This window comes from Phyllobates terribilis, unplaced genomic scaffold (assembly GCF_046119375.1).
Source record: "Phyllobates terribilis strain yellow unplaced genomic scaffold, ASM4611937v1 Scaffold_414__1_contigs__length_1644244, whole genome shotgun sequence".
Taxonomy (NCBI): Eukaryota; Metazoa; Chordata; class Amphibia; order Anura; family Dendrobatidae; genus Phyllobates; species Phyllobates terribilis.
In genome coordinates this window covers 384155-403406 of record NW_027363174.1, presented here as the reverse complement: position 1 = coordinate 403406, position 19252 = coordinate 384155, and the positions used below count along the sequence as shown (strand labels likewise).

The 19252-nt window shown below is 49.0% G+C and overlaps 9 non-coding genes across 9 annotated transcripts; all 9 read left to right on the top strand.

The window, feature by feature from the left end:
- Positions 1–756: 756 nt before the first annotated feature.
- Positions 757–947, top strand: LOC141226046 (U2 spliceosomal RNA). Its single transcript, XR_012293276.1, has one exon. It is a non-coding gene; the product is annotated as a U2 spliceosomal RNA (small nuclear RNA).
- Positions 948–2065: 1118 nt separating this feature from the next.
- Positions 2066–2256, top strand: LOC141226524 (U2 spliceosomal RNA). Its single transcript, XR_012293653.1, has one exon. It is a non-coding gene; the product is annotated as a U2 spliceosomal RNA (small nuclear RNA).
- A 6015-nt stretch (positions 2257–8271) lies between these two features.
- On the top strand, positions 8272–8462 carry LOC141226523 (U2 spliceosomal RNA). Its single transcript, XR_012293652.1, has one exon. It is a non-coding gene; the product is annotated as a U2 spliceosomal RNA (small nuclear RNA).
- A 1120-nt stretch (positions 8463–9582) lies between these two features.
- LOC141226522 (U2 spliceosomal RNA) lies at positions 9583–9773 on the top strand. Its single transcript, XR_012293651.1, has one exon. It is a non-coding gene; the product is annotated as a U2 spliceosomal RNA (small nuclear RNA).
- A 1121-nt stretch (positions 9774–10894) lies between these two features.
- On the top strand, positions 10895–11085 carry LOC141226520 (U2 spliceosomal RNA). The gene has a single exon (XR_012293650.1). It is a non-coding gene; the product is annotated as a U2 spliceosomal RNA (small nuclear RNA).
- A 1120-nt stretch (positions 11086–12205) lies between these two features.
- LOC141226519 (U2 spliceosomal RNA) lies at positions 12206–12396 on the top strand. Its single transcript, XR_012293649.1, has one exon. It is a non-coding gene; the product is annotated as a U2 spliceosomal RNA (small nuclear RNA).
- Positions 12397–13518: 1122 nt separating this feature from the next.
- Positions 13519–13709, top strand: LOC141226518 (U2 spliceosomal RNA). The gene has a single exon (XR_012293648.1). It is a non-coding gene; the product is annotated as a U2 spliceosomal RNA (small nuclear RNA).
- Positions 13710–14829: 1120 nt separating this feature from the next.
- Positions 14830–15020, top strand: LOC141226516 (U2 spliceosomal RNA). Its single transcript, XR_012293646.1, has one exon. It is a non-coding gene; the product is annotated as a U2 spliceosomal RNA (small nuclear RNA).
- Positions 15021–16139: 1119 nt separating this feature from the next.
- On the top strand, positions 16140–16330 carry LOC141226515 (U2 spliceosomal RNA). Its single transcript, XR_012293645.1, has one exon. It is a non-coding gene; the product is annotated as a U2 spliceosomal RNA (small nuclear RNA).
- Positions 16331–19252: the final 2922 nt, after the last annotated feature.

Genomic DNA, 19252 nt, shown 5'->3' with positions numbered 1-19252 from the left:
ATCTATTTAGCAAATGCCCTTGTTATCAACAGCAGCCTTTTAAACTCACCTGAGCTAACAGGTATGTGAGCTGGTTACTCTGCTGCGCTTAAAATTTCTTTTTTGGTTTGCTACAATGCCTTTTCTGAAACGTTGTCTCCCTCTGCTGGAACACTGACTTCTTTCATTTAATGCCTGCAGACTATAAAAGAGAAACCAACCCAAAAAGTTTGGTTGATTAGTCTGTGGCATTCTTTTAAACTGTTGCTTATGGCGGTCTCTGTGAGCTTCTCAGTGACATTCAGCCATCCAGGTATCCCGCCTGCAGTAGACGGAATGTGGCAATGGAACGCTGGCTGCGCGTGTCATAATAGGCTCTGAGCCTTTATATACCTGCGCACAGCAGCAGCCACCTTCAGTCTGCTGCTGGACAGCCAGCAGCAGCAGCAGCAGGAGAGGTAATTAATCAGCAACCCTCCTGCTAAGGGTAGACAGCTGCTCGTTCCACCCCCCCCCCGCCTTAATTGGTTCTCCTCCCTTCCAACGGTGTTGAGGCGGGTGGGAACAGCCGGGGGTTGAGGGTACTGTGCTAAAAGAGGTGGAGTTATGCAGATCTAAAACGCGTGGATTGCAGCAGCAGCAAGCCGAAAAGTGCAGGCATGTGAGGGATCTAGAGGTTGACAGCATGTCTTCTTAACGGGAGTCCAGGTGGCCATCTCCACAAATGGACTTTTCAGAATCCTTGGGTGGCACCGTAGTCGGAAACCAATTCTGGTTATCGCTTCTCGGCCTTTTGGCTAAGATCAAGTGTAGTATCTGTTCTTATCAGTTTAATATCTGATACGTCCCCTATCTGGGGACCATATATTAAATGGATTTTTAGAACAGGGAGATGGAAAAAGAGCTTGCTCTGTCCATTCCACGCATTGACCTGGTATTGCAGTATCTCCAGGACCGGTGCACCCCTTCTTTAATGCAGTTTCTAAAATCAGAAAGAATTGAATTCAATGCTTTTTGTTCATTTTGCTTGTTTGTCGGATTTTGGGATGGACTCTTTGGCTTTGCTTTTCTTCTCCTCATTGGATTTTTCATGTTAAAAGTTGCAGAAGCCAGATGACAAGCTCATTTTGGTTCAACTTCAGCAACTGTGCATTGCATTGCCATGTAATGTAATGTAATGCAATGCTATCTATCTAGCTCTCCCTCTATACTTCCTTTTGGATAAACAGACATATTAGGCAAGCATTTTGGAGCTTTCACCTAAATAACTACAGGTGGTGAGATAAGCTGCACAATATAATTGACCTTTCAGTATATTGTTGCACACACACCATCTATTTAGCAAATGCCCTTGTTATCAACAGCAGCCTTTTAAACTCACCTGAGCTAACAGGTATGTGAGCTGGTTACTCTGCTGCGCTTAAAATTTCTTTTTTGGTTTGCTACAATGCCTTTTCTGAAACGTTGTCTCCCTCTGCTGGAACACTGACTTCTTTCATTTAATGCCTGCAGACTATAAAAGAGAAACCAACCCAAAAAGTTTGGTTGATGAGTCTGTGGCATTCTTTTAAACTGTTGCTTATGGCGGTCTCTGTGAGCTTCTCAGTGACATTCAGCCATCCAGGTATCCCGCCTGCAGTAGACGGAATGTGGCAATGGAACGCTGGCTGCGCGTGTCATAATAGGCTCTGAGCCTTTATATACCTGCGCACAGCAGCAGCCACCTTCAGTCTGCTGCTGGACAGCCAGCAGCAGCAGCAGCAGGAGAGGTAATTAATCAGCAACCCTCCTGCTAAGGGTAGACAGCTGCTCGTTCCACCCCCCCCGCCTTAATTGGTTCTCCTCCCTTCCAACGGTGTTGAGGCGGGTGGGAACAGCCGGGGGTTGAGGGTACTGTGCTAAAAGAGGTGGAGTTATGCAGATCTAAAACGCGTGGATTGCAGCAGCAGCAAGCCGAAAAGTGCAGGCATGTGAGGGATCTAGAGGTTGACAGCATGTCTTCTTAACGGGAATCCAGGTGGCCATCTCCACAAATGGACTTTTCAGAATCCTTGGGTGGCACCGTAGTCGGAAACCAATTCTGGTTATCGCTTCTCGGCCTTTTGGCTAAGATCAAGTGTAGTATCTGTTCTTATCAGTTTAATATCTGATACGTCCCCTATCTGGGGACCATATATTAAATGGATTTTTAGAACAGGGAGATGGAAAAAGAGCTTGCTCTGTCCACTCCACGCATTGACCTGGTATTGCAGTATCTCCAGGACCGGTGCACCCCTTCTTTAATGCAGTTTCTAAAATCAGAAAGAATTGAATTCAATGCTTTTTGTTCATTTTGCTTGTTTGTCGGATTTTGGGATGGACTCTTTGGCTTTGCTTTTCTTCTCCTCATTGGATTTTTCATGTTAAAAGTTGCAGAAGCCAGATGACAAGCTCATTTTGGTTCAACTTCAGCAACTGTGCATTGCATTGCCATGTAATGTAATGTAATGCAATGCTATCTATCTAGCTCTCCCTCTATACTTCCTTTTGGATAAACAGACATATTAGGCAAGCATTTTGGAGCTTTCACCTAAATAACTACAGGTGGTGAGATAAGCTGCACAATATAATTGACCTTTCAGTATATTGTTGCACACACACCATCTATTTAGCAAATGCCCTTGTTATCAACAGCAGCCTTTTAAACTCACCTGAGCTAACAGGTATGTGAGCTGGTTACTCTGCTGCGCTTAAAATTTCTTTTTTGGTTTGCTACAATGCCTTTTCTGAAACGTTGTCTCCCTCTGCTGGAACACTGACTTCTTTCATTTAATGCCTGCAGACTATAAAAGAGAAACCAACCCAAAAAGTTTGGTTGATTAGTCTGTGGCATTCTTTTAAACTGTTGCTTATGGCGGTCTCTGTGAGCTTCTCAGTGACATTCAGCCATCCAGGTATCCCGCCTGCAGTAGACGGAATGTGGCAATGGAACGCTGGCTGCGCGTGTCATAATAGGCTCTGAGCCTTTATATACCTGCGCACAGCAGCAGCCACCTTCAGTCTGCTGCTGGACAGCCAGCAGCAGCAGCAGCAGGAGAGGTAATTAATCAGCAACCCTCCTGCTAAGGGTAGATGTAGCACCCTGAGGATTCGGCTGCTACAGGGGTATTGCACCTCAACCCAGAGGTGTGATATTCCACTCCCGGGTAAGGATGGAGTGTGGAACTGAGCTCGGTAGGCTGCATGCACTACACACATCCCATTTCCGAGGGGCAGGCCGACGGTACTCCCACTTAGAAATGTGCAGGTACGACCGTGTCTGTCCCTGGCTGGAGTGGGAGGGGGGTGGAACATCCCAAGTAGTGTAGGGGCAGATAGGGGGAGCAGCCTGGGTAAAGTTAGGAGCTCATTGGGTGCTGGTCACCTGAGCTCGCACATAGAGGGATATATAAGGTGGGCACCAACTAAGATCAGGGTCAGTTGCAGAGAGTCAGCAAGCAGAGGAGAAGAGCGGCCCAGAGTGAGAGAGGAGAGAAGAGAAAGAAAGACCCAGAGGGGGAGCAAGAAAGGACTCTAAGAACCCACATTCAATCCCCGGGTGAAGAGTCGGCACAGGGTACCGGATCCCAAACTGGTGGGGGCAAAAGCACACCCTAGCCAGAGACCGGAGGCCGTGGGCAGCATCTGCCATGGCCACCCATCACATCCACCCCGAAGGCAGACCACGTGGAGGGTCAGGGAACCCAAGGCCAAGGGTCTCCCAACAGAAGGCCCGAGGGAGCTGGACCTAGGTGGATCCCTGGTGGGGACGGCCAGAGGAAAGGACAGAAGGAGAGCTCAGGGTCACGCTCCGGACTTACTTGGGGGTTGGCCGAGTCCAGGACCTGGTGGACGCAGCACGGCTCGGGTGGTCACTTGAAGCTGGAGTGACCGGAACATCAGCAGTGAGTAAATACCCTAAACTGCATAACCCGACTCTGTCTCATCTATGCTGCACCATCACAACCCCCATCCTCTGCACCTGATCCCCCTGAGGCTATACCCCTCCCGTTGGGGGTTATCCTATCAAGCTGCACCAACACCATTATCCTCAGTGGACCCTGCTGCAGCGGCGGCCGTAGTGACCGCAATCCAACGGGTGGCGTAGTCGACACAAAGAACTTAATAACATCTGTAGGACTGCCACATACAACTGAGCTTGACACCCTGGGCACGGACCGGGTCACAGCCACTCGGCGACTACAACTCCCATCTGATCCGGCTCCGGGTATTCCCCCTAAAGAATATGGCCCAGGGGGTGCGTCAACTTTGGCGTAGTCGACAGGATTACGTGCCCGCAACACCCGGGTACTGCGTGCCTGAAGAAAAGTGCAAGTTTACCTCAGAAAGAAGTCTCCTGCCGGTTCCGGAGGGTCCCCGCCATCGGACCCCATCACCAGTCGATTCCCGCCGGTTGTCCGCCATTAACAGCTTTTTCCGGCCATCTGCAGAGTTTCCCGCCACTGGGAAGCGGTTCCCGCCATTTCCAAGGATTTCCCGCCTTGGCAGAGCGGACGCCATTATGGGCGTGCCAGAAGATGGTAAGAGGCCGCCTCCCATCGTGGGCCGGGACCGAAAATGGCGCCAAAAGTGGAAACCGCCCCCACCAACAGAGACTGTGATGCTGGAGGTGTCGGTCAGCGTGAAAGAACAGCCCCTGGAGCTGACAGTCACCAAGTTGCCCCGGGACCGCCCTCGAGGTGGGAGGAGACGAAAGAAAAGAACGAAGATGGGTGCTGCCTGGAGGAGTCTGGAGCGAGCGCACCCGGAGGCAAGAAGCCTGGAGAAGAGTATCGGAGGAGCTTACCCGGAGATGGCGAGAAAGCAGAGCAGCACCGGCCCGTTGGCCAGGAGCCTGCTAGAAACGGAGGAAGGAGAGCAGAGCAGCACCGGCCCGCTGGCCAGGAGCCTGCTGGAAGAAGAGCAGAGCAGCACCGACCCGTTGGTCAGGAGCCTGCTGGAAACTACGACCCCACTAGGCCTAGTGGAGGTCCCAGCACAGCTCCCCCGAGACCAGGAGTGTGCACAGACTGCCCTGGAGGGCCTCGCAAGGAGGATGGCCCGGGTACAGCGAGAGACATTGGCGGAGTGGAGCCGAGAGATGGCCCAGCAAACCAAGACCCGGAGCACGCCAACCAAGACGAGGAGACAGACCGCCTCTGAGGATGGCGCGGGAGGACCGAAGGCCGGAGACGGCGCCAAGAAGGGAGCCGAACGAGTGGAGGCAGGTAAAGGGGACGCCTATACCCCAAACCTGGAAACCGCGTACCTGCCCCAGCTCCCCGTCGCAGAGCCCGAAGTCTATCCTGCCGTGCCCGTAACCGCCACGCCACCGCTGCAGACTAGGCCTCAACCGGAAGCCGCCGACGCGACCCCTGTGACGTCACACGCCTCGACCCCGAGCGTGACCAAGCAGGAAATACCACCAGCCTGGTCGCAAGGCCTAGTACCCCCGGGCGCCGCATTACCAACAGCGCCCCCTACCTCCGCGGAGCCCCCGGCCTGGTCGCAGGGCCAAGTAGCCCAGGGCGCCGCCGTCCTAACGGTGCCCTTCACCTTCCAGATACCCCAGGCATGGCCGCAAGGCCTGGGCAACCCGGGCGCCAACACCACCGCGCCCATAAGACCAAGAGTGCCGCATCTGGGAGAGGACCTGTTTACCCAACACACGTGCCCGGATGGGCAGCCTTTCATCTGGCCCCAGGAATATCATGAACTGGAGCGGCAGAGGAAGGCTGGGGCCATGTGTGCACCCCTGATCCCGGCTCCAAAGCCCGTAAAGAGGATCTCGCCCCCGCTAGAAGAGGCCCAATTTGAGTGGGACCCCACCGGAGAAGATCTCATGGGGTTCACTCAAGAGACCCGGGCAGCTGCAGCAGAGCGTGCTGAGTGCTGCCGCCAGCAGCTCGAGGAGTTTGCAAGGGAGCGAAGAGAGAGGCGGGTCCGGGAACAACAGGCCCAAATAAGGAGCGCCGAGCAGAAGAGCCGGACCAGGAGGAGTCCCCGTGCAGCTCATGGTCCCCCTTCCACCGGGACTGTGATCAAGTTTAACATGCAGCACGGGTGGGGCTTCATCAGAGACCATCACACCCCCGGCGACGTCTTTGTCACGCGCAGAGACGTGGAGTCCCATCTGCCGGAGGGGCACAGAGGTCGTGACCTTTATATCGGGGACGAGGTCACCTTTACCCGGCACAAGTGTGCCAAAGGACCTTACGCCCTCCATGTGCATCGCCTGACAGAAGAGGAGCTGCGGTGTGAGGAGGAAGAGCAAGAGGACCCGGACGGGTCTGAAGCTAAAGGTAACCCCAAAGAAAGAGCAGGAGGAAGACGTCGTTAAGTACGGCAGAGCAGGTGCTGTAAATAGTTACCCGACCGGGGTACCTAGAAACTGTTAATGCAAATATAGTCCCCGTTGGGACCAGCAAGAGTAGACTGTTAACCCGTGTGTTCCCTATCCCCACTGACCGAGGACTGAAAGCGGTCATCCCTTCCCTTTACCTGGCCGAGGACTGAGAGCGGCCACACTACCCCTGTACATAGTTGCGCTTCCTAAGGCGCCCCTACTGGTTTTACCGTAAAACCACCTTTGAGAAAAGGAACTGTCGCATTTTGCCCGGTCAACAGTTGCACAGTGACCGGAGGAGGAGGAGAGCCGACGAGAATGTTTTATATAAAAAGTTTTATTGATGCGCTGATTTATATGATGTTTTATATGTTTTATATGTTTATGTTTATGAAAAAAAAAAATTGTATGTTTGGATGTTTTTGTCTTACAGCCCGAGGACGTGCTGTGATTTACCAGGGGGGAATGTAGCACCCTGAGGATTCGGCTGCTACAGGGGTATTGCACCTCAACCCAGAGGTGTGATATTCCACTCCCGGGTAAGGATGGAGTGTGGAACTGAGCTCGGTAGGCTGCATGCACTACACACATCCCATTTCCGAGGGGCAGGCCGACGGTACTCCCACTTAGAAATGTGCAGGTACGACCGTGTCTGTACCTGGCTGGAGTGGGAGGGGGGTGGAACATCCCAAGTAGTGTAGGGGCAGATAGGGGGAGCAGCCTGGGTAAAGTTAGGAGCTCATTGGGTGCTGGTCACCTGAGCTCGCACATAGAGTGATATATAAGGTGGGCACCAACTAAGATCAGGGTCAGTTGCAGAGAGTCAGCAAGCAGAGGAGAAGAGCGGCCCAGAGTGAGAGAGGAGAGAAGAGAAAGAAAGACCCAGAGGGGGAGCAAGAAAGGACTCTAAGAACCCACATTCAATCCCCGGGTGAAGAGTCGGCACAGGGTACCGGATCCCAAACTGGTGGGGGGCAAAAGCACACCCTAGCCAGAGACCGGAGGCCGTGGGCAGCATCTGCCACGGCCACCCATCACATCCACCCCGAAGGCAGACCACGTGGAGGGTCAGGGAACCCAAGGCCAAGGGTCTCCCAACAGAAGGCCCGAGGGAGCTGGACCTAGGTGGATCCCTGGTGGGGACGGCCAGAGGAAAGGACAGAAGGAGAGCTCAGGGTCACGCTCCGGACTTACTTGGGGGTTGGCCGAGTCCAGGACCTGGTGGACGCAGCACGGCTCGGGTGGTCACTTGAAGCTGGAGTGACCGGAACATCAGCAGTGAGTAAATACCCTAAACTGCATAACCCGACTCTGTCTCATCTATGCTGCACCATCACAACCCCCATCCTCTGCACCTGATCCCCCTGAGGCTATACCCCTCCCGTTGGGGGTTATCCTATCAAGCTGCACCAACACCATCGGCCTCAGTGGACCCTGCTGCAGCGGCGGCCGTAGTGACCGCAATCCAACGGGTGGCGTAGTCGACACAAAGAACTTAATAACATCTGTAGGACTGCCACATACAACTGAGCTTGACACCCTGGGCACGGACCGGGTCACAGCCACTCGGCGACTACAACTCCCATCTGATCCGGCTCCGGGTATTCCCCCTAAAGAATATGGCCCAGGGGGTGCGTCATAGACAGCTGCTCGTTCCACTCCCCCCCCGCCTTAATTGGTTCTCCTCCCTTCCAACGGTGTTGAGGCGGGTGGGAACAGCCGGGGGTTGAGGGTACTGTGCTAAAAGAGGTGGAGTTATGCAGATCTAAAACGCGTAGATTGCAGCAGCAGCAAGCCGAAAAGTGCAGGCATGTGAGGGATCTAGAGGTTGACAGCATGTCTTCTTAACGGGAGTCCAGGTGGCCATCTCCACAAATGGACTTTTCAGAATCCTTGGGTGGCACCGTAGTCGGAAACCAATTCTGGTTATCGCTTCTCGGCCTTTTGGCTAAGATCAAGTGTAGTATCTGTTCTTATCAGTTTAATATCTGATACGTCCCCTATCTGGGGACCATATATTAAATGGATTTTTAGAACAGGGAGATGGAAAAAGAGCTTGCTCTGTCCACTCCACGCATTGACCTGGTATTGCAGTATCTCCAGGACCGGTGCACCCCTTCTTTAATGCAGTTTCTAAAATCAGAAAGAATTGAATTCAATGCTTTTTGTTCATTTTGCTTGTTTGTCGGATTTTGGGATGGACTCTTTGGCTTTGCTTTTCTTCTCCTCATTGGATTTTTCATGTTAAAAGTTGCAGAAGCCAGATGACAAGCTCATTTTGGTTCAACTTCAGCAACTGTGCATTGCATTGCCATGTAATGTAATGTAATGCAATGCTATCTATCTAGCTCTCCCTCTATACTTCCTTTTGGATAAACAGACATATTAGGCAAGCATTTTGGAGCTTTCACCTAAATAACTACAGGTGGTGAGATAAGCTGCACAATATAATTGACCTTTCAGTATATTGTTGCACACACACCATCTATTTAGCAAATGCCCTTGTTATCAACAGCAGCCTTTTAAACTCACCTGAGCTAACAGGTATGTGAGCTGGTTACTCTGCTGCGCTTAAAATTTCTTTTTTGGTTTGCTACAATGCCTTTTCTGAAACGTTGTCTCCCTCTGCTGGAACACTGACTTCTTTCATTTAATGCCTGCAGACTATAAAAGAGAAACCAACCCAAAAAGTTTGGTTGATTAGTCTGTGGCATTCTTTTAAACTGTTGCTTATGGCGGTCTCTGTGAGCTTCTCAGTGACATTCAGCCATCCAGGTATCCCGCCTGCAGTAGACGGAATGTGGCAATGGAACGCTGGCTGCGCGTGTCATAATAGGCTCTGAGCCTTTATATACCTGCGCACAGCAGCAGCCACCTTCAGTCTGCTGCTGGACAGCCAGCAGCAACAGCAGCAGGAGAGGTAATTAATCAGCAACCCTCCTGCTAAGGGTAGACAGCTGCTCGTTCCACCCCCCCCCCGCCTTAATTGGTTCTCCTCCCTTCCAACGGTGTTGAGGCGGGTGGGAACAGCCGGGGGTTGAGGGTACTGTGCTAAAAGAGGTGGAGTTATGCAGATCTAAAACGCGTGGATTGCAGCAGCAGCAAGCCGAAAAGTGCAGGCATGTGAGGGATCTAGAGGTTGACAGCATGTCTTCTTAACGGGAGTCCAGGTGGCCATCTCCACAAATGGACTTTTCAGAATCCTTGGGTGGCACCGTAGTCGGAAACCAATTCTGGTTATCGCTTCTCGGCCTTTTGGCTAAGATCAAGTGTAGTATCTGTTCTTATCAGTTTAATATCTGATACGTCCCCTATCTGGGGACCATATATTAAATGGATTTTTAGAACAGGGAGATGGAAAAAGAGCTTGCTCTGTCCACTCCACGCATTGACCTGGTATTGCAGTATCTCCAGGACCGGTGCACCCCTTCTTTAATGCAGTTTCTAAAATCAGAAAGAATTGAATTCAATGCTTTTTGTTCATTTTGCTTGTTTGTCGGATTTTGGGATGGACTCTTTGGCTTTGCTTTTCTTCTCCTCATTGGATTTTTCATGTTAAAAGTTGCAGAAGCCAGATGACAAGCTCATTTTGGTTCAACTTCAGCAACTGTGCATTGCATTGCCATGTAATGTAATGTAATGCAATGCTATCTATCTAGCTCTCCCTCTATACTTCCTTTTGAATAAACAGACATATTAGGCAAACATTTTGGAGCTTTCACCTAAATAACTACAGGTGGTGAGATAAGCTGCACAATATAATTGACCTTTCAGTATATTGTTGCACACACACCATCTATTTAGCAAATGCCCTTGTTATCAACAGCAGCCTTTTAAACTCACCTGAGCTAACAGGTATGTGAGCTGGTTACTCTGCTGCGCTTAAAATTTCTTTTTTGGTTTGCTACAATGCCTTTTCTGAAACGTTGTCTCCCTCTGCTGGAACACTGACTTCTTTCATTTAATGCCTGCAGACTATAAAAGAGAAACCAACCCAAAAAGTTTGGTTGATTAGTCTGTGGCATTCTTTTAAACTGTTGCTTATGGCGGTCTCTGTGAGCTTCTCAGTGACATTCAGCCATCCAGGTATCCCGCCTGCAGTAGACGGAATGTGGCAATGGAACGCTGGCTGCGCGTGTCATAATAGGCTCTGAGCCTTTATATACCTGCGCACAGCAGCAGCCACCTTCAGTCTGCTGCTGGACAGCCAGCAGCAGCAGCAGCAGGAGAGGTAATTAATCAGCAACCCTCCTGCTAAGGGTAGACAGCTGCTCGTTCCCCCCCCCCCCCCGCCTTAATTGGTTCTCCTCCCTTCCAACGGTGTTGAGGCGGGTGGGAACAGCCGGGGGTTGAGGGTACTGTGCTAAAAGAGGTGGAGTTATGCAGATCTAAAACGCGTGGATTGCAGCAGCAGCAAGCCGAAAAGTGCAGGCATGTGAGGGATCTAGAGGTTGACAGCATGTCTTCTTAACGGGAGTCCAGGTGGCCATCTCCACAAATGGACTTTTCAGAATCCTTGGGTGGCACCGTAGTCGGAAACCAATTCTGGTTATCGCTTCTCGGCCTTTTGGCTAAGATCAAGTGTAGTATCTGTTCTTATCAGTTTAATATCTGATACGTCCCCTATCTGGGGACCATATATTAAATGGATTTTTAGAACAGGGAGATGGAAAAAGAGCTTGCTCTGTCCACTCCACGCATTGACCTGGTATTGCAGTATCTCCAGGACCGGTGCACCCCTTCTTTAATGCAGTTTCTAAAATCAGAAAGAATTGAATTCAATGCTTTTTGTTCATTTTGCTTGTTTGTCGGATTTTGGGATGGACTCTTTGGCTTTGCTTTTCTTCTCCTCATTGGATTTTTCATGTTAAAAGTTGCAGAAGCCAGATGACAAGCTCATTTTGGTTCAACTTCAGCAACTGTGCATTGCATTGCCATGTAATGTAATGTAATGCAATGCTATCTATCTAGCTCTCCCTCTATACTTCCTTTTGGATAAACAGACATATTAGGCAAGCATTTTGGAGCTTTCACCTAAATAACTACAGGTGGTGAGATAAGCTGCACAATATAATTGACCTTTCAGTATATTGTTGCACACACACCATCTATTTAGCAAATGCCCTTGTTATCAACAGCAGCCTTTTAAACTCACCTGAGCTAACAGGTATGTGAGCTGGTTACTCTGCTGCGCTTAAAATTTCTTTTTTGGTTTGCTACAATGCCTTTTCTGAAACGTTGTCTCCCTCTGCTGGAACACTGACTTCTTTCATTTAATGCCTGCAGACTATAAAAGAGAAACCAACCCAAAAAGTTTGGTTGATTAGTCTGTGGCATTCTTTTAAACTGTTGCTTATGGCGGTCTCTGTGAGCTTCTCAGTGACATTCAGCCATCCAGGTATCCCGCCTGCAGTAGACGGAATGTGGCAATGGAACGCTGGCTGCGCGTGTCATAATAGGCTCTGAGCCTTTATATACCTGCGCACAGCAGCAGCCACCTTCAGTCTGCTGCTGGACAGCCAGCAGCAGCAGCAGCAGGAGAGGTAATTAATCAGCAACCCTCCTGCTAAGGGTAGACAGCTGCTCGTTCCACCCCCCCCCCGCCTTAATTGGTTCTCCTCCCTTCCAACGGTGTTGAGGCGGGTGGGAACAGCCGGGGGTTGAGGGTACTGTGCTAAAAGAGGTGGAGTTATGCAGATCTAAAACGCGTGGATTGCAGCAGCAGCAAGCCGAAAAGTGCAGGCATGTGAGGGATCTAGAGGTTGACAGCATGTCTTCTTAACGGGAGTCCAGGTGGCCATCTCCACAATTGGACTTTTCAGAATCCTTGGGTGGCACCGTAGTCGGAAACCAATTCTGGTTATCGCTTCTCGGCCTTTTGGCTAAGATCAAGTGTAGTATCTGTTCTTATCAGTTTAATATCTGATACGTCCCCTATCTGGGGACCATATATTAAATGGATTTTTAGAACAGGGAGATGGAAAAAGAGCTTGCTCTGTCCACTCCACGCATTGACCTGGTATTGCAGTATCTCCAGGACCGGTGCACCCCTTCTTTAATGCAGTTTCTAAAATCAGAAAGAATTGAATTCAATGCTTTTTGTTCATTTTGCTTGTTTGTCGGATTTTGGGATGGACTCTTTGGCTTTGCTTTTCTTCTCCTCATTGGATTTTTCATGTTAAAAGTTGCAGAAGCCAGATGACAAGCTCATTTTGGTTCAACTTCAGCAACTGTGCATTGCATTGCCATGTAATGTAATGTAATGCAATGCTATCTATCTAGCTCTCCCTCTATACTTCCTTTTGGATAAACAGACATATTAGGCAAGCATTTTGGAGCTTTCACCTAAATAACTACAGGTGGTGAGATAAGCTGCACAATATAATTGACCTTTCAGTATATTGTTGCACACACACCATCTATTTAGCAAATGCCCTTGTTATCAACAGCAGCCTTTTAAACTCACCTGAGCTAACAGGTATGTGAGCTGGTTACTCTGCTGCGCTTAAAATTTCTTTTTTGGTTTGCTACAATGCCTTTTCTGAAACGTTGTCTCCCTCTGCTGGAACACTGACTTCTTTCATTTAATGCCTGCAGACTATAAAAGAGAAACCAACCCAAAAAGTTTGGTTGATTAGTCTGTGGCATTCTTTTAAACTGTTGCTTATGGCGGTCTCTGTGAGCTTCTCAGTGACATTCAGCCATCCAGGTATCCCGCCTGCAGTAGACGGAATGTGGCAATGGAACGCTGGCTGCGCGTGTCATAATAGGCTCTGATCCTTTATATACCTGCGCACAGCAGCAGCCACCTTCAGTCTGCTGCTGGACAGCCAGCAGCAGCAGCAGCAGGAGAGGTAATTAATCAGCAACCCTCCTGCTAAGGGTAGACAGCTGCTCGTTCCACCCCCCCCCCCCGCCTTAATTGGTTCTCCTCCCTTCCAACGGTGTTGAGGCGGGTGGGAACAGCCGGGGGTTGAGGGTACTGTGCTAAAAGAGGTGGAGTTATGCAGATCTAAAACGCGTGGATTGCAGCAGCAGCAAGCCGAAAAGTGCAGGCATGTGAGGGATCTAGAGGTTGACAGCATGTCTTCTTAACGGGAGTCCAGGTGGCCATCTCCACAAATGGACTTTTCAGAATCCTTGGGTGGCACCGTAGTCGGAAACCAATTCTGGTTATCGCTTCTCGGCCTTTTGGCTAAGATCAAGTGTAGTATCTGTTCTTATCAGTTTAATATCTGATACGTCCCCTATCTGGGGACCATATATTAAATGGATTTTTAGAACAGGGAGATGGAAAAAGAGCTTGCTCTGTCCACTCCACGCATTGACCTGGTATTGCAGTATCTCCAGGACCGGTGCACCCCTTCTTTAATGCAGTTTCTAAAATCAGAAAGAATTGAATTCAATGCTTTTTGTTCATTTTGCTTGTTTGTCGGATTTTGGGATGGACTCTTTGGCTTTGCTTTTCTTCTCCTCATTGGATTTTTCATGTTAAAAGTTGCAGAAGCCAGATGACAAGCTCATTTTGGTTCAACTTCAGCAACTGTGCATTGCATTGCCATGTAATGTAATGTAATGCAATGCTATCTATCTAGCTCTCCCTCTATACTTCCTTTTGGATAAACAGACATATTAGGCAAGCATTTTGGAGCTTTCACCTAAATAACTACAGGTGGTGAGATAAGCTGCACAATATAATTGACCTTTCAGTATATTGTTGCACACACACCATCTATTTAGCAAATGCCCTTGTTATCAACAGCAGCCTTTTAAACTCACCTGAGCTAACAGGTATGTGAGCTGGTTACTCTGCTGCGCTTAAAATTTCTTTTTTGGTTTGCTACAATGCCTTTTCTGAAACGTTGTCTCCCTCTGCTGGAACACTGACTTCTTTCATTTAATGCCTGCAGACTATAAAAGAGAAACCAACCCAAAAAGTTTGGTTGATTAGTCTGTGGCATTCTTTTAAACTGTTGCTTATGGCGGTCTCTGTGAGCTTCTCAGTGACATTCAGCCATCCAGGTATCCCGCCTGCAGTAGACGGAATGTGGCAATGGAACGCTGGCTGCGCGTGTCATAATAGGCTCTGAGCCTTTATATACCTGCGCACAGCAGCAGCCACCTTCAGTCTGCTGCTGGACAGCCAGCAGCAGCAGCAGCAGGAGAGGTAATTAATCAGCAACCCTCCTGCTAAGGGTAGACAGCTGCTCGTTCCACCCCCCCCCCCGCCTTAATTGGTTCTCCTCCCTTCCAACGGTGTTGAGGCGGGTGGGAACAGCCGGGGGTTGAGGGTACTGTGCTAAAAGAGGTGGAGTTATGCAGATCTAAAACGCGTGGATTGCAGTAGCAGCAAGCCGAAAAGTGCAGGCATGTGAGGGATCTAGAGGTTGACAGCATGTCTTCTAACGGGAGTCCAGGTGGCCATCTCCACAAATGGACTTTTCAGAATCCTTGGGTGGCACCGTAGTCGGAAACCAATTCTGGTTATCGCTTCTCGGCCTTTTGGCTAAGATCAAGTGTAGTATCTGTTCTTATCAGTTTAATATCTGATACGTCCCCTATCTGGGGACCATATATTAAATGGATTTTTAGAACAGGGAGATGGAAAAAGAGCTTGCTCTGTCCACTCCACGCATTGACCTGGTATTGCAGTATCTCCAGGACCGGTGCACCCCTTCTTTAATGCAGTTTCTAAAATCAGAAAGAATTGAATTCAATGCTTTTTGTTCATTTTGCTTGTTTGTCGGATTTTGGGATGGACTCTTTGGCTTTGCTTTTCTTCTCCTCATTGGATTTTTCATGTTAAAAGTTGCAGAAGCCAGATGACAAGCTCATTTTGGTTCAACTTCAGCAACTGTGCATTGCATTGCCATGTAATGTAATGTAATGCAATGCTATCTATCTAGCTCTCCCTCTATACTTCCTTTTGGATAAACAGACATATTAGGCAAGCATTTTGGAGCTTTCACCTAAATAACTACAGGTGGTGAGATAAGCTGCACAATATAATTGACCTTTCAGTATATTGTTGCACACACACCATCTATTTAGCAAATGCCCTTGTTATCAACAGCAGCCTTTTAAACTCACCTGAGCTAACAGGTATGTGAGCTGGTTACTCTGCTGCGCTTAAAATTTCTTTTTTGGTTTGCTACAATGCCTTTTCTGAAACGTTGTCTCCCTCTGCTGGAACACTGACTTCTTTCATTTAATGCCTGCAGACTATAAAAGAGAAACCAACCCAAAAAGTTTGGTTGATTAGTCTGTGGCATTCTTTTAAACTGTTGCTTATGGCGGTCTCTGTGAGCTTCTCAGTGACATTCAGCCATCCAGGTATCCCGCCTGCAGTAGACGGAATGTGGCAATGGAACGCTGGCTGCGCGTGTCATAATAGGCTCTGAGCCTTTATATACCTGCGCACAGCAGCAGCCACCTTCAGTCTGCTGCTGGACAGCCAGCAGCAGCAGCAGGAGAGGTAATTAATCAGCAACCCTCCTGCTAAGGGTAGACAGCTGCTCGTTCCACCCCCCCCCCCCGCCTTAATTGGTTCTCCTCCCTTCCAACGGTGTTGAGGCGGGTGGGAACAGCCGGGGGTTGAGGGTACTGTGCTAAAAGAGGTGGAGTTATGCAGATCTAAAACGCGTGGATTGCAGCAGCAGCAAGCCGAAAAGTGCAGGCATGTGAGGGATCTAGAGGTTGACAGCATGTCTTCTTAACGGGAGTCCAGGTGGCCATCTCCACAAATGGACTTTTCAGAATCCTTGGGTGGCACCGTAGTCGGAAACCAATTCTGGTTATCGCTTCTCGGCCTTTTGGCTAAGATCAAGTGTAGTATCTGTTCTTATCAGTTTAATATCTGATACGTCCCCTATCTGGGGACCATATATTAAATGGATTTTTAGAACAGGGAGATGGAAAAAGAGCTTGCTCTGTCCACTCCACGCATTGACCTGGTATTGCAGTATCTCCAGGACCGGTGCACCCCTTCTTTAATGCAGTTTCTAAAATCAGAAAGAATTGAATTCAATGCTTTTTGTTCATTTTGCTTGTTTGTCGGATTTTGGGATGGACTCTTTGGCTTTGCTTTTCTTCTCCTCATTGGATTTTTCATGTTAAAAGTTGCAGAAGCCAGATGACAAGCTCATTTTGGTTCAACTTCAGCAACTGTGCATTGCATTGCCATGTAATGTAATGTAATGCAATGCTATCTATCTAGCTCTCCCTCTATACTTCCTTTTGGATAAACAGACATATTAGGCAAGCATTTTGGAGCTTTCACCTAAATAACTACAGGTGGTGAGATAAGCTGCACAATATAATTGACCTTTCAGTATATTGTTGCACACACACCATCTATTTAGCAAATGCCCTTGTTATCAACAGCAGCCTTTTAAACTCACCTGAGCTAACAGGTATGTGAGCTGGTTACTCTGCTGCGCTTAAAATTTCTTTTTTGGTTTGCTACAATGCCTTTTCTGAAACGTTGTCTCCCTCTGCTGGAACACTGACTTCTTTCATTTAATGCCTGCAGACTATAAAAGAGAAACCAACCCAAAAAGTTTGGTTGATTAGTCTGTGGCATTCTTTTAAACTGTTGCTTATGGCGGTCTCTGTGAGCTTCTCAGTGACATTCAGCCATCCAGGTATCCCGCCTGCAGTAGACGGAATGTGGCAATGGAACGCTGGCTGCGCGTGTCATAATAGGCTCTGAGCCTTTATATACCTGCGCACAGCAGCAGCCACCTTCAGTCTGCTGCTGGACAGCCAGCAGCAGCAGCAGCAGGAGAGGTAATTAATCAGCAACCCTCCTGCTAAGGGTAGACAGCTGCTCGTTCCACCCCCCCCCCGCCTTAATTGGTTCTCCTCCCTTCCAACGGTGTTGAGGCGGGTGGGAACAGCCGGGGGTTGAGGGTACTGTGCTAAAAGAGGTGGAGTTATGCAGATCTAAAACGCGTGGATTGCAGCAGCAGCAAGCCGAAAAGTGCAGGCATGTGAGGGATCTAGAGGTTGACAGCATGTCTTCTTAACGGGAGTCCAGGTGGCCATCTCCACAAAAGGACTTTTCAGAATCCTTGGGTGGCACCGTAGTCGGAAACCAATTCTGGTTATCGCTTCTCGGCCTTTTGGCTGCGATCTAGTGTTGGTTTTACTGGCATTGGTTGTAGTTGGAAGGTGCCTGGGGTACCCCGCCTCTTGGCCTTGGGTTCGGGTCCCACTCTTGTAGTGGGGCTTAGGCCCTTGCTGCTATAAGGAGGTGGGCTTAGTCCCTGGGCAACGGGTTGCGATCCCAGCTGTACAGTCCTAGGATTGTTCAGCGACTCCTTAGTTGCGGAAATCCCCCATTATTGGTTGCGGAAATCCCCGTTTTCCTGTTGCGGAAATCCTTGTTTCACCATGGATTCAGATCCAGGTGAAATTCCGACCTATGCCCGGTTACGGCATACGGTGCGGTTTTACTTCCATGAGGGAGGTAAAGATAACAGAGGTTTACGTTTTATTGTGGATGATCTTCTTGTGAAATTTTTTTCAATCCAGAAATCCGAGATCCTGGCAATCCAAGACTACCCGAAGCGTGGTGTATACGATGTCACATTCACTGAAAAAGGTATCCACCAAGATTTTTGCCGTAAAATGAATGATCCTGATATAATTTACCAGAGAAAGCCAATCTTTAAAGGTGTTAAAATTGTCGAACATGAATTAGATGTGATAAAAACTGTAATTGTTAAAATTTACTCTCCTTATACAAAAGAAAGCGATGTTATTTCATTTTTATCCAATTATTTCAGCAAAGTGGTAAGCCATGGAAAAGTTATGAATGAGTGCGGAGTTTGGGCGTGTAAGTGGAAATTTACGGTGACATGTATTAAGGACCCTTCAAGTCCGGGGGGTATAAGACTTCCCCCAGCACGTTTTAGAATTGGAAACACGAATGGTGACCTCTTTTTTAATGGGATGCCAGCATTCTGTAGGAAATGCAAAAAATACGGCCATTCTAACTGTGACATTACTTGTGTAGCCTGTGGGAGCAAAGACCATAAAACTGAAAATTGTACAACTGGAATTTTTTGTAGCAACTGTGTTTCCAGAGGTCATGCTTTTTCTCATTGTCCTTTTAGGAATACCTCAAAGAGAGCTCAAGCTGGGCAAACAGAGAGACCTTCACCCCCTGAACCAGAAAAGCCCTCACCCCCTGACCAACCCTCGGCTGGTTCGGACAAGCCCGCGGAGGAGAATGAGGGGGAGAGTATGGAAATACCGACCGAGGATGGTGAGCCATGGTGTACTGTTGGAAACTCGAAGCAAAAGAGGGAACGGCGTGGTAACCCACAAACAGAAACCCCTGCGGAGGGACCGAGGGTGGGTGCTACAGGCCAATCCTCACCTTCGAATCCTCCTGGGAATACTCAAGGGCGCGAACAGTCTGGCCAAAAAAACGCAGGTTGCACGGAGTGGATAGGGCACCTAAGGAAGTACCCCCACCGGAACCCCCGGATGGAAGTGGGAAACCTCAAACGGTGCCTTTACAGGGTGAGGAGGTTGCCAATGTCCCACCCCCTTCAGAAATGGAGGGGGAGATGGAGATGGCTGACTCAGTGATCCTGGAAACTCCTGAAAATAAGTGGTCAACGTCTGAGACGCATGTGCTCGATACGATTCCCCCAGATGGTGCCTCGATAGGGGTCCAAATGGGGGTTCGTGAGCAAAGAGGCAGGCAATACGACCAAGCAGAGTTGGACAGAATGGAACAAGAGTATATCCTGGGAGGTCTACGGTCTGGGACACTAACAGATGAGGAGTCCTCCGTGACGGGCTCTCTGTTGACGATCAATGATCCCTCATCTCCTGGAATAGAAATATAAACCAGCTGAGGTAAGAGTTTGAAAGAATGCTAAATTTCCTTTTTTT